At 44.9% G+C, this 13,889-nt stretch overlaps 1 protein-coding gene across 1 annotated transcript in view; it reads left to right on the plus strand.

The window, feature by feature from the left end:
• The window catches only part of LOC144829340 (ribose-phosphate pyrophosphokinase 1), a 183,895-nt gene that overhangs the window by 141,787 nt on the left and 28,219 nt on the right, over positions 1–13,889 (plus strand). The window lies entirely within an intron of this gene.

Raw genomic sequence — 13,889 nt, forward strand, 5'->3', positions numbered from 1 at the left:
CTGGTGCAATATTCTCGATCGCACCCCGTGGCAAACACATGGAAGTGTCGGGGAGGGGACACCGCCCTAGACTTATGCCGCCCAGGGTGGACAGCCCCCCCCCCCCTTCCCCTTGCTACGCCACTGTATTTATGTATAAGGTAAAACAATGTTACTTACTTGCAGTTGCCAGTAGGTAGTTATAGTTAGGACCATGTTTCCATTGGAAATTTATTTTTTGATTTGCCTACAAGTTTGGCACTCTTTGACGAATCTTCACAAAATTTTCCCAGAAAAAGTGCACCGCTAATTCTGGTTGTGAATGGAAAGTTTCAGGCTGATCCGTCAAGAGGAAAAAAAAGGGGGGGAGGCATCAAAGTGCATTCCTATGTTAATTACCATGGAATATTTAGACATTCCTGTAGCCCGAACTGTTGGACGGAATTACACTAAATTGAGCAGAAAGATTGATTTTGGTCCAGAGATCACACTTTTTGTTGTTTGGTGTAAATCCTTATGTAGTTTTGGAGCAAGTATTGGAAAAACCTATTTGTACATCTGGCTGAGCCTAAACACAGATCTCATGGTGGGATCTGTTTGGCTTGTAAGGAAAAACCTAGCTTCCCTTGGAAATCATAACATCGCCAAAGTCTCATTCATACGTTCATACACCACTTTCACTTGAGACTATTAACCTCGCTCTCTGGACTTTAGGCACTTAAAATGTCTTAACCAATAAACCCAAAATTGGATGTAGCATGTACAGATTATTTTATTTCACATAAAATATATTAAAAATAATCTTTCTGAAACTCGGGAATGATTGTGAAAGTGCTCTCATTTAAAAACACATTAAAAATACATGAGAAACATACAATTTGCTAAACACAATTTATCTATAGAATGTTTCACTTGATATTGTATATGAAACATGCGGAAAACATCTCCAAAATAGAAACCCAAAGAGCACAATGATTTACACTGTTGCTTTACTTGATCCAACACAATAAATTCAAACAGAAAAACAGGTTAGATGCTTGATCTTATCCACCTGATTCAGGTAAGTTGGATTCTCAACAACAAACTAGCGTTGACGCGTTTCGATGGTATTACACATTCAATAATAGAACCACCTTCTTCAGGACTCAATGTTAATATGGGGTTTATTCTTGCCAATGGTTGATTATTATCTGCATAAGTAGGGAGAAAAATTATATTTTACAACTATCCTCAGGAGGTTTTTACAGGGTTATTGGTCTTACCCACTAATATTTTAATCGATATGCAGTTCTAATGATTATAATAATTCACAATTTTACCTTCACTCTTTGGTTTCTACAGTCAATCCTATACATTAGAGCTTAAAAAGATAAATTCCTTTGCGGTATATCTTGTAGCATACACAGTATACATATTATCCCCTCCTCATATGCTTTTTTACACAACATTTTGTATGATTAAATGCTCTATTACAATAGTGCCCTACATCTCAATTTTGTTTTTCACCTGAAAGACCAGACTAGGACAGAATTGGGGCAATTTTCACTAAAATCCAAGCACACAATACTTTCACATCATCTTAACACACAAAAACTAGACGCTCACCGTAGCAAGTAGGACTTCACCATGTGTTGTCCCAAGTGTACTGCTGGCCTTGTTTATTCTGCCCGTGCATAGATTCATAGGTGTATATTCGTGACCCGGTACTATATAACATAAAAAAGAGAAGAGAAAAACTCAGAGGGCGTTACCCTTACTAGCTCATTTTTTTTTATTAAACACAGTTGTTTTCCTCTAGGGCTAAAACCCAAGGTTACCTCTTAAAATATGTTGTCTTATTCTTTTTAGTTGTTAGCATCACTCTATTTTTCGAAGTGGTCGATGCAGTTCCTCCAATATCTAATCTGGCCAATGGATTCTTGGGTCATGGAGCTAAGCTGCTTGATTCCTAACAAGATAAATAAAGGATACATCCACTGTTAATATATCTTACCATGGTATAACCATTTCTATTAGGTTTTTGGTCTCTTAATTTTGTATGTTAGAATCTTACCTTGCCCTATGGAGTATTTTAGCACACCCCCGACATTTGGTATCTTAAGATCAATGATTCAGATTTATCACCATACAAAATGTTTGTCCTTGTTTAATGGTGTGTCAAACCGCCATACACAGTCGGCTGTTAGTGTCTCCGAAGGGGTGTAATGGGAAACTTTAAGTCATACAAACCGTATTGGGGTCCCTTAGTATTTTTTATCGTATTTTCAACTCCTTTATTTTGATATTGTGCCGTGTCCCCGAATTCTATTGCCCATTTTATTGATTTCGGGGCTCTATCGCACTTCAATATTCACGGACCTCTTGTCCCCATTCGATCAAGGAGCGGGACATACTAATCTCAGATTTATTAATTTTTTTAGTATCTGGACTCTATTTCCCTTCATGTTTTTAGGTCCTCTTTTGCCTATTCAATGTAAAAACGGGACTTTCTAGTTTCTGTGCCCCTGCTTTTTTTTTTTTTTTCTTTTTTTTAAAGGCAGTTTCCTCATTCGCAGATTAATCGTCACAAGTGAAGAAAGTTGCTTATTCTATTTCCCTATATTCGCTAGTCTATTTGCCCCCATAAATCAAATTTTACACATAGACAACCCTGAGACCGATAGTCTAGTTTGCTCTCACCTTATCGTGACCGCGGTTTCTGTTCAATAGCTGCATCAAAAGTCTGTACATTCAGAACTCCCTTTTAAAGGACGTTTGTACGCAAAAAGGCGCACGTTGCATAGTTTACCCAGCAAGCACTCCTATTACTTTACGCATGTCTGGCGGCCATCTTATAATGATGGGTAACGTAAGAATATTTAAAACCGACTACCCTAATAGACCGATTAAAATAATATGGTGATGGCTTGGGGAGTATGGATCCTTGCTGTCTAAATTCCTTTATTTGCGGGCCGGATGGCGCACATTGCATGGTTTACCCGGAAAACATCCTTACTACACTGCGCATGTCTGGCAGCCAGCTTGTAGTGTAAACACACATCGATGTAATATGTACTGACTCCCTATTCGGACCTTTTTGAATAATCTAGTAGTAGCTAGTGGGAATGTAAATCCTCGCTATAGTTTAGTTCACTTATTTGAATTTTAGTGTCCAAATACATCTACCACTGTCATATTTCATAAATCCTATCATACACTGCCCTGGTTCCTCACATTTATTACATTTATTCCTGCCATATCGACTTGCATGCTGTGCAGATGGAAACCCAAAATGTATTTTTAGTGGTGGCAATACTGGCATAGGTAGATATGTTGGAGATCACCGCACATTGGTCTACATAGACAGATACTGCATTGAAATAGCCTCACTGGTAGTTACTTGTCTAGTGCGTGTTAAGGGAGTCTCCCTTCTATTTTCTTCCAGTCCTCTCTGTTTAGCCCTTTTTTTACTGTATCCAATTAAATCCTGTACCACTGTTCCTGATGTTTTCTCTTTAGTGCCTCCTCTCTTTGATTCTCTTATTTTTTCCAGCACTACCCACCTCAAATCTGATGATACATGTTTTTTCTCCACCCAGTGACCAACTAGTGGTGCAGTCTCTTTTGTGTTAACGGCAGATCTATGTTCGCACACTCGTCTTAGTTTTCTCACGGTTTCACCAATGTATCCTATGCTGCAAGGGCACAGCATCAAATACACACAATTTTTACTCCTAAAATTGTTCAGAGTTTTTATTTTATGTTTAGTCCCATTTAGGGTCACTGTATAGCATAGATCGCATATACTAAAGGAGCCACAGCTGTAATTTCCTTTGGCCTTTTCTCCGTACAGGGTGCTTTGATCTTCTACCTGATCTTCCCTATAGATGTGTACCAGGGTAATTAATTTTCCTGAAGGCATAAAGTGGTTTGGGTAAGGCAGTATTTTCCCCATCATTGAGGGTCTTCCAATTGCGATTAATTAAATTTTTCAATTGATTACTGATTTCAGAAAACTGAATTACCATCACAATTTATTTCCTGTTTCGCTTTCTTGCCATTTCCTTGAAGGAGGCTTTCCCTATTCTAGAACCTAGCCCGCTTGAAGGAGTGATTGATTAGTTTCTTAGGATTGCCAATTGAAGAACACTTTTAGAGAAAGGCTGGGTGTGAATAAGTCTTGTAGGGATGTGCAGTTTCTTAGGGGTATATTATCTTAACATTTTGGATGGTAGCTATTATTGTGGAGCACAGTGTTTTTGTCCATTGGTTTAGAAAACAATTCAACTGCTAACTAAGTGTCCTTCTACGTGTTTTATTTTAATATCTAGAAAATTCACGCTACTATTGCTGTAGTTCGCAGTGAATTAAAGATTCTTGTCCGCTAGATTTAGCCATTCTAAAAACTAGTTGACCTGTGGGACCATGCCATATGAAGAAAATGTCTATAAACCTGACCCAACTACTGATGTTCTCGTAGAATGGGGAGACTTCATTGTGTATGTGTTTTTCCTCAAAGACCCCCACATATATGCAGGCTAGACTTGGGGCGCATGTCGCCCCAATGCTGGTCCCTTTCAATTGTGTAGATTTAGGTCATCCTTGAATAAAAAAATATTATTCAACAAGACCGTAGATATGCAGGTTATGATAAAATCTTTATTGGCTCCTTCAATTACCGTATTTTCTAAAAGTTCTTTCACTACCTCAACAGTGTCTCTTTGTGGGATATTCATATATAGTGCCTCGATATCGAGGGTCACCATATATTCTACTGTACTGTTGAAGTCAATGCCTTCTATCTTAGCAATCATATCGGATGTGTCCTTAATAAAGGTCTTCTGTTTCTGAACCAGAGGTTTTAGAAAAACGTCTGCATACTTAACGGTTCTAGAAGTGAGTTTATGGACCCCAAAATCGGTCTAAGTGGGGGATTGGAAAGATCTTTGTTGACTTTCGGAAGGCCATAAAATGCAGGGATTTTCGGATTCTTATTACTTAAAAACTGGTATTCTTCTAAACTAATCCATTCCTAATTTCTAGCATTTTCCAACAGTAGACTCTCGTCCATTATGAGTTCCAATCTTGCCCAAGACGCTCACTGATAGTGGTCTTCATTGGATAAAAGATTTAGGGTTCGTCTCTCATAGTCACCCATGTCGAAAATGAATCTCTCCCCCTCCCCCCCCCCCCGCGCCCCCCCTTTTATCTGCTGGTTTTATTGTTATATTGCTATAGTGAGACAGCGATTCCATGGCTTGTCTTTCATCTTTTGACATATTAAAAGTGTGGTAGTGTTTGGTTTTCAGGAGGTTTCCCACCTCCATTCTAACCACTGCCTCAAAAGTTTCTATGTTTTTACTAACCATAACTAGAATATCGGTAAAGGTGGATTTCGGACGCAGACCGGAACCCTTAGGGGGTTCCCTTATTGGTCTGTCTTCAAAGAAGCTCCTTAATCTTACTTTTCTGAAGAATGCTCTAAGGTCCTTTCTATCTGGAATTTGTTAACCCCTACTGTAGGGACAAAGCTAAAACCCTTCCTTAAATCCTCCTCTTCTGTCCTGATTAATGTTCTTTTAGAGAGGTTAATAATGGGTGTTGAGTCTACCGCCAGTATCTCGGACTCCTTGTTCTGATGTATTCTTGTGGTGGTTGATTTCTTGGATATTCCTGAGGTGGCTGGGTCCTCGTTCCCTGGTTTCTCAAAGGTGTCCCTCTCCCTGAGTATCCCCATTGGGATCTTTGTGGTCTGGAGCCTAAAAAAACACCCTTGTATTCCTTATCCTGTCCAGATCTGGCTCCCTCCTCTCTCCTTTGTACCTCATCATCCCCACTGCTTTCTGATGTATCTGTAAAGTTAACGTGTTTGGGGCGTCTGTAGTTGAATAATCTTGATCTTTGTGGTTTTTCCCAGTTTTGCTCTGGTTTCTTTGTATAATAATCCTTTCTCAAATAGGGATACACATTCTCCAGATTAAAACTACTCATATCTTTTTTCAGTTCATCGTTACAGCTATCCCCCTGCAAGAGCGATGAATCCCTCGTAACTGTGGTAGGTTCTTCTTCGTCATTTAGTGGGTTAGTTAGCCCAGCTTGTAATCTAACATGTTGGGGTGTGCTGGAATTAGCTAAAGCCCCCAAAGATGAGCGCCTTATAAGTAATATTTCAGTTGACGGGCGTTTCTCGGTTATAGCAATTTCCTTTTCGAGCACAGAGGCAGCTCGAATCAGGAAATTGTCGAGCGTACCCACGATACCACCCCCTAATCCCCCCTTTCTCCAAGTGTCTATTTTGGTGGTCATTTTCTCAATACTAGTAACAATAGCAATAGTGGATAGTCCAATGAATATACATATATGGTTACAGTATGTAACTGCTTACGGTATGTCCAATGTTAGTAACTTGGCCCAGCCCGGCCTTGTACGGTCCCGCCCTTGTCCCGGGCTTATCCCGGCGCCGCGCGCGTGCCACGACGCGGAGGAAGCGCCGTTGATTTAAGTGCCTCCGGGCGCGGAAGTGGGTGGGCAGGTGAAGGACCCGCAGAGGCTGCTGGGGGCTGTGGTTCCCCCGCTCGGCGGCCGCTGTTGGTCTTGAGGGCGGCAGCGGGGGGGACGAGCCAAAGAAGACAAAGGTCCCGCAAGGGCAACTAGGCAGCTGGTTTCCAGAATCGTGGGCTCCTGTGGCAAGTGTTACGGCAAGTGTTTAAAATTCTCTTCCAGGGGATCCTCATCAATAGTCATAAGCACTGAATATTCCCGCCCATGTGCGGGACCCCGGAAACAATATAAAAATATATATGCAAAAAACACATATATCTCGCTCCACATATATGTATGTACATATATCATTTTTCTCATACCAATGCAGCTCCATAACTGAGGCTAAAACAATGTAAGCACATATACACACAATGCAATTAGTAAGGAAGCAAAATAAAAACACATTAGGTCAAATAACCTTTGAACTTTGTATTTTAATGAGTAGACTACTCATAAATCCTGAAAATTGCTTGCAAATAGACATTGTTAGCCCTCGGGCTGCATTGCAAAACAATAGCATAGAAAATGAAACCATTTTCAACAAAAACTGGCACCGTGCCTTTAAGGCAGCCATGACCCCAGGCTTCCCATCATGCCTCAGGGGTGACAGGTCAGTTGTTCTTTCCGGCTCCTTCAGTCAGGACCCTGGTGAAACAGCTCCCTTTCTTTTTGACTTTTTGTCAAAAAATATTCTTGTTATCTACAAATTTTTGCTTTCACTCGACGTCTTTTTGACTTAGGGTGTTACTTCTACCTTTTTTAGGCTTAAAAAAGGTAATTTTTCTGTCAGAGATGCCTTCACTCTTTGACAAGTGCCCTTCATGTGGAAGGAAGATGGCCAAGACTGACACTCATTCAGTGTGTATCCTGTGCCTACCAGACTCTCACTCATCGAAAACCTGTGAACACTGCCAGGTTTTATCATCCAGAACTCTGAAAGAACGTCAGAGAATTCGTGTTTATGGGCTTTCTGAGAGAGGAAGATCTCCCAAGAAGCAGAAAAGTCGGAAGACACGGTCGACGTCGAAAGAAGCCCCGACTGGTTCACATTCGGCGTCGAGATCGGCGTTGGAGAAGCAGTCGGCGACGAAGAAGATGTCTTCAGCGTCAACATCGAAGGTACCTCCGCTACAGACAGCGTCGAGGGATAGGTCACCGTCGAAGCGGAAGAGTTCGACGGCGAGCCACCTGACGTCGAAGCAGCATCGTCATGCTCTGACGTCGAGGCATTCTCCGTCGACGCCTGGCCACCGGCGTTCGGCGTCGAGCCATCCTCCGTCGGCGACTAGTCATGGTCGTTCGACGTCGAGGGAGCCTCTATCGACACATAGTCGATCGACGTCGAAGCAGCCTACGTCGACGCCCGATCAATGGCGTTCGACGTCGAGGCAGCCTCCGTCACATTCGGCCTCAAGGCACACCCCGTCGCCGACAGAGCACCGGCGATCGGCGTCGAAGCAGCCTCAGTCGTCGTCGAGTAGACAACCTTCGACGGCGAGGGGCTCTATGCCGAAGGACATTCATCGTCACCCGAGGTCGGCATCGAGGAAACCACGGTCGACGTCGAGGGAGCGCCTACCTGCTCGGCGCTCGGCGTCGATACAGCCACCGTCGATGGATCAGCGGAGATCCAGAGAACCGAGTGTTTCGCAGACCCTGAACATCTCTACCGCAAGATCACAGGAGAGGTCGCCTCTGCAGCAGGTTCTGCAGGAAAAGGAGGGTGAACCATTGGACCAGTCTCAATTATTGAGGTCTCAGTTAGGTTCTCCAGGATCTGCATCAGCTGCGGAGGTGGGACAATCTCCACTACAGGAGCCTCCGGCCAAGAGAAGGAGGGTCACAGAGGAGAGATCTCGTTCCAGGTCTTCCTCTAGACCTATAGTGAGCCTATCCTCATCTTCCTCAGCATCTCGCAGTGGCGGATCCTCGGATGGAAGAAACAGTGTTTCGGATAGGGAGAGATCCAAGTCCCCTGCAAGATCGCAACAGGCTCAAGCGGATCAACCTCCAAGATCACGTTCACCAGTGAAGGATTCCGCACACAAATCTCCTCCTGTTCGTCTGTCCCCAGGGTGGTATAGGCCTCTTCACCACTGGGCCAAGGACAAGGAGACAGCTGATCGGCTGAAAGCATATCGAGACCAAGCTCATCGCCGTAAGGAACGGTCACGTTCTCGGCACTCAAGTAAGAGAGGATCTCGTCGTAGAGACCGATCGCACTCTAGAACGCGCTCAAGTAGAAGATCTAGGTCCAGGAGGACCCGTAGCTCTAAGTTCTTCGAGGACCCGCTCTCACAGGGATTACTCCGACCTTGACAAACAGCCCACGCTCAAGGATATCTCCAACTGAGGATATTTTTTCATTCCAGGATATCTTGGGCAGGGGAGCCCTAAAGCTAGGAGTGCCTATGACTGCTCCACAGATCAAGACGACAGTCATATTTGAAACCCTACAGCACAGAACGACACCCAAACCCTTGTTGCCGATGGTCCCGGGTATAATGGACCCAGTAAATGAAGTCTTCCTGACGCCGGCAACGGTGAAGTCCGTCCCAGCGAGGATTCTCAAGAAGTATCGTCCTCCTGATGAGGATCCTCTGTTCCTGAAATCTGATCCCCCGCCTGATTCAGTAATCATTGCGGCGGCTAGAAAATCCAATGCGGTAGCTTCCTCATCCACGGTGCCTCCGGATAAGGACAGCAAGGTGCAAGATTCCTGGGGGAGAAGAGTCTGTAACACCTCCGCTTCTTTCCTCAAAGTCTCCAATGCGGGAGCGCTGCTCGGCAGGTATGATAGATCTCTGTGGGACTCACTACAGAGATTTTCTGAGAAACTTCCTCAGGAAGATAGAAAGGACTTTGAGTAGGTTCTGATGGAGGGCAGTCAAGTCTCCAATCAGATTATAGAAGCGGCGGCAGATGGGGCAACGCTGGCTGCGCATGGTTATGCGCATGGAATCACAGCGAGGAGATCCTCATGGTTGCGCCTTACGGCATTAAAACCCGAGGCTCAAGCCAAGATTCTAAACCTTCCTTTTTCGGGCAAGTCTCTATTTGGTGCGAGTGCTGATGAGGAGATGCAGCGTATGAAGACTTAGTTGGACACCCTCAAAGCCGTGGGGCTTGAAAAGAAAAAAGAATTCAGGAAGAAGTTCCGTTCGGACAACAAGGGAACTTCGAAGCAGAGGGTTCAAACCCCTCAATGGCAGAAGGGCCAGAACCAACAAGGCCAACAGAAATCGCAGTACAAAGGCAAACGCAATTCCAAAGGAAATGGGAATCAGCGCCAAGGCAACAACTTCAATAAGTCTCAGCAATGAGTCTTCACTTCCCCCAGCGCCGTTGCCCACTCCAGTGGGGGGAAGCATTGCGCATCACAGGACAGAGTGGCAGGCCATTACAAAAGATCAATGGGTGTTGTCTTCGCTGCAGAATGGGTACTGTTTTCGTTTCCACTGTCTACCTCCTCCAGTTCCTCCGATGTCAACGTCAAGCCACCAGCTACAAATGTTGAAGAAAGAAGTAGCGACACTCCTCGAGAAATCAGCCATCGAGAGGGTTCCGGTGGCTCAAAGGGGGAAGGGAGTATACTTGAGGTATTTTCTGGTCAGAAAAAGGGCCAGAAGGCAGAATACAGACCTATTCTGGACTTGAGAACACTCAATCTACATGTACGAAAAGAAAAATTCCGCATGTTGGCGCTCCATCAAATATATCCACATCTCAGGAAGGGGGATTGGATGTGTTCGGTGGACCTTCAAGACGCATATTTTCATGTCCAGATACGACCAGATCACAGAAGATTCCTTCGGTTCCGGGTGGGGACCTCTCACTACCAGTTCAAAGTCCTTCCTTTTGGGTTGAAGTCGGCCCCCAGAGTGTTCACAAAGTGTGTCGCAGTGGTGGCGGCAGCTCTGCGCCGCAGGGGAGTCTTCGTATACCCATACTTAGACGATTGGCTGTTGAAAGGTCCAACTACAGACAATGTACGGAGTCAATTCCAGACATGCATAGAACTTTGTCAACGTCTAGGCCTGCATGTCAACTACAAGAAGTCGGTCTCCCATCCCACTCAGAAGATTCACTTCCTAGGAGCTCTGCTAGACTCCGAGGTAGGAAAAGTGTTTCCTTCGGAGGAGAGACAGTTTTCAATAGCGCTCAATTGCCAGCAAGTTCTTCGCAACAGAACTCAAAGTGCGAAAGATAGCCTCCCTCTTGGGGTTGATGGCTTCCTGCACATTCTTGGTACCGAACGCCAGACTTCGGATGCGTCCTCTTCAGCAGGATCTGGAGGACAAATGGGACCAGCAATCAGATCGATGGGACGATCAGATCACTCTGTCAGAGGTAGCACAAGCTTCCATTCCGTGGTGGGCGAAGAAGGAAAACATGCAAGTGGGAGTTCTCTTCCATCAATCTCCTCCTGCGCAAACGATCATCACAGACGCATCATTGCAAGGCTGGGGGGCGCACATGGGCCCTCTTCAGGTGCAGGGTCTGTGGTCGTCAAAAGAAAGCACCTACCACATCAACTTGCTGGAGTTGAGAGCAGTCCACCTTGCTCTCAAAGCGTTCCTTCCCTCGATTCAGACAGAGGTGGTGCTAGTACAAACGGACAACACCACCACTATGTACTATTTAAACAAGCAGGGAGGAACCCGTTCAAGGACTCTGTCACTGGAAGCTCAGGGCATCTGGCATTGGCTTCTGGCTCGCAAGTTGTCTGTTCAAGCAGTCCACCTCCCAGGAGAGCAGAACGTGAGGGCGGACGCACTAAGCCGGCACTTCGAGGACAGAGAAGACTGGGTTCTCAACGACGAAGTACTAGACGACGTTTTCCAGGCTTGGGGTCGTCCTTCCATAGATCTCTTCGCGGACGACGTAAACAGCAAATGCCCAAGCTTCGCCTCGAGGTTCTATCGACCTGGAACGAGGGGGAATGCTCTTTTGATCGATTGGTCAGGGGAATTTGTGTACGCCTTTCCACCCCTTCCTCTGATCCCGAAGGTGGTGAGCAAGCTGAATCACTCGTGCACAACAATGATCCTGATTGCCCCCGACTGGCCGAGACAATGGTGGTACACGGACCTCCTTCACCTGTCAGTGTCTCCTCACAAGAGGCTTCCGTGCAGGCCGGACCTGTTATCGAAGATGAACGGGAGGATTCACCATCCCAACCTTCCGTCACTGAACTTGGCAGCATGGCTCCTGAGGTCATTCAGTACGGCCATCTAGGACTGTCACAAGACTGCATGTCCATTCTGAGAGAAGCACGACGTCCTTCCACGAGACATTCTTACGCATGCAAGTGGAAGAGGTTCTATATGTGGTGCGTGCAGAATGGTCATAATCCGGTGAAGAGTCAGGAATAGGCAGTTCTTCCATACTTATTGTATCTTGCTAAAGCAGGTTTGAAGTTTAACTCCATTAAGGTGCATTTAGCCGCTATAACTGCTTATAGGCGATCACCTTCACAAACTTCCTTTTTTCAGTTGCCAGCAGTAAAAGATTTCCTGCAAGGTCTGAAAAAGGTGTACCCTCCTGTACGGCCTCCTTCTCCTCCCTGGGAGCTGAACTTAGTACTATCAAAGTTGATGGGCCCACCTTTTGAGCCCATTCATAAAGCTACTTTGCAGCATATCTCCTGGAAAGCGGCTTTTTTGGTAGCGATTACGTCAGCCCGTAGGGTGAGCGAAATTCAGGCCCTGTGTACTAAAGAACCGTATACAGTCTTTCATTTGAACAGAGTGGTGCTCAGAACGCACCCTTCCTTCCTGCCGAAAGTGGTGTCAGATTTTCATGTCAATCAGTCTATCTCTTTACCCACTTTCTTTCCTAATCCCTCTACTCCAGCTGAGAGGGCGTTACACTCTTTGGACCTGAAAAGGGTTTTAAAGTTCTATCTGGACAGGTCCAAGTCTATTCGACATTCTGATCAATTGTTTATTAACTATGGTTCGATCAGAACTGGCCATGCAGCATCGAAACGTTCCATTTCCAGGTGGATCGTTTCGTGTATCAAGCTTGCTTACCAATTGGCGCAAAAACCTCTGGGGTTTACTCCTAAAGCACATTCCACCAGAGGTAGAGCGGCCACTACGGCTTATCTACATGATGTGCCCATGTCTGAGATTTGTAAAGCGGCGACCTGGAGGTCTGTCCATACATTTACCAGACATTACTGTCTTGATTCTGACACTAGAGCAGATACCCAGGTGGGCCAGGCCTCACTGAGGAATCTGTTTAACTGCTGAATTATTTGGCTGTCATGACTTGGTTGGGTCATATACTTCTCATTTACCTGCAGGTGGTTGTTGGGCTTGCTATTCTATTCAGTGCTTATGACTATTGATGAGGATCCCCTGGAAGAGAAGGATAAGTTATTTACCTGTAATCCTAGTTCTCTTCCAGGGGTATCCTCATCAAAGTCATAAGCAACCCACCCGCCTCCCCAGGTAAATGAGATTTTGTACTATTTCAATCTTGTGGTTGAGCCCTGTCTTCAGGGTTATGCAAAGAACAACTGACCTAACTGTCACCCCTGAGGCATGATGGGAAGCCTGGGGTCATGGCTGCCTTAAAGGCACGGTGCCAGTTTTTGTTGAAAATGGTTTCATTTTCTATGCTATTGTTTTGCAATGCAGCCTGAGGGCTAACAATGTCTATTTGCAAGCAATTTTCAGGATTTATGAGTAGTCTACTCTTTAAAACACAAAGTTCAAAGGTTATTTGACCTAATGTGTTTTTATTTTGCTTCCTTACTAATTGCATTGTGTGTATATGTGCTTACATTGTTCTTAGCCTCAGTTATGGAGCTGCATTGGTATGAGAAAAATGATATATGTACATACATATATGTGGAGCGAGATATATGTGTTTTTTACATATATATTTTTATATTGTTTCCGGGGTCCCGCACATGGGCGGGAATATTCAGTGCTTATGACTTTGATGAGGATACCCCTGGAAGAGAACTAGGATTACAGGTAAGTAACTTATCCTTCTGTGCCATGCAGGGGTCTGCCTGAAGTGAAACTTCTGTCACGCAGACCGCACCAGTAGCACCTCCAGATCAGAAGTGGCCCCTCCAGTACAAGTCTCAAGATCCTGTCATTATCCAGTATTAGGGGTGTCTTTCATAGATTCACATGCCTGAATCATTCCCCGTCGTCGAGACGGGAGCCTCCGGTACATAAAAAAGTAATGTCCTATAGACATACATAGAGAAAATAGGCCTAAGGGTCTCACCTTAGTAGCCTATCTTTGTCCTTATGCAAAAAGGACCAAACTCTCACAGTCAGCCAATCAGCTCCGACCTCCCTCTAGAACCTTCCTGGGAGGAGCCTCAGTCCCTCAGATTTTCTACCGCACGTTGTGCTAGGGAG

This window comes from Lissotriton helveticus, chromosome 4_1, assembly GCF_964261635.1.
Source record: "Lissotriton helveticus chromosome 4_1, aLisHel1.1, whole genome shotgun sequence".
Classification (NCBI taxonomy): domain Eukaryota; kingdom Metazoa; phylum Chordata; class Amphibia; order Caudata; family Salamandridae; genus Lissotriton; species Lissotriton helveticus.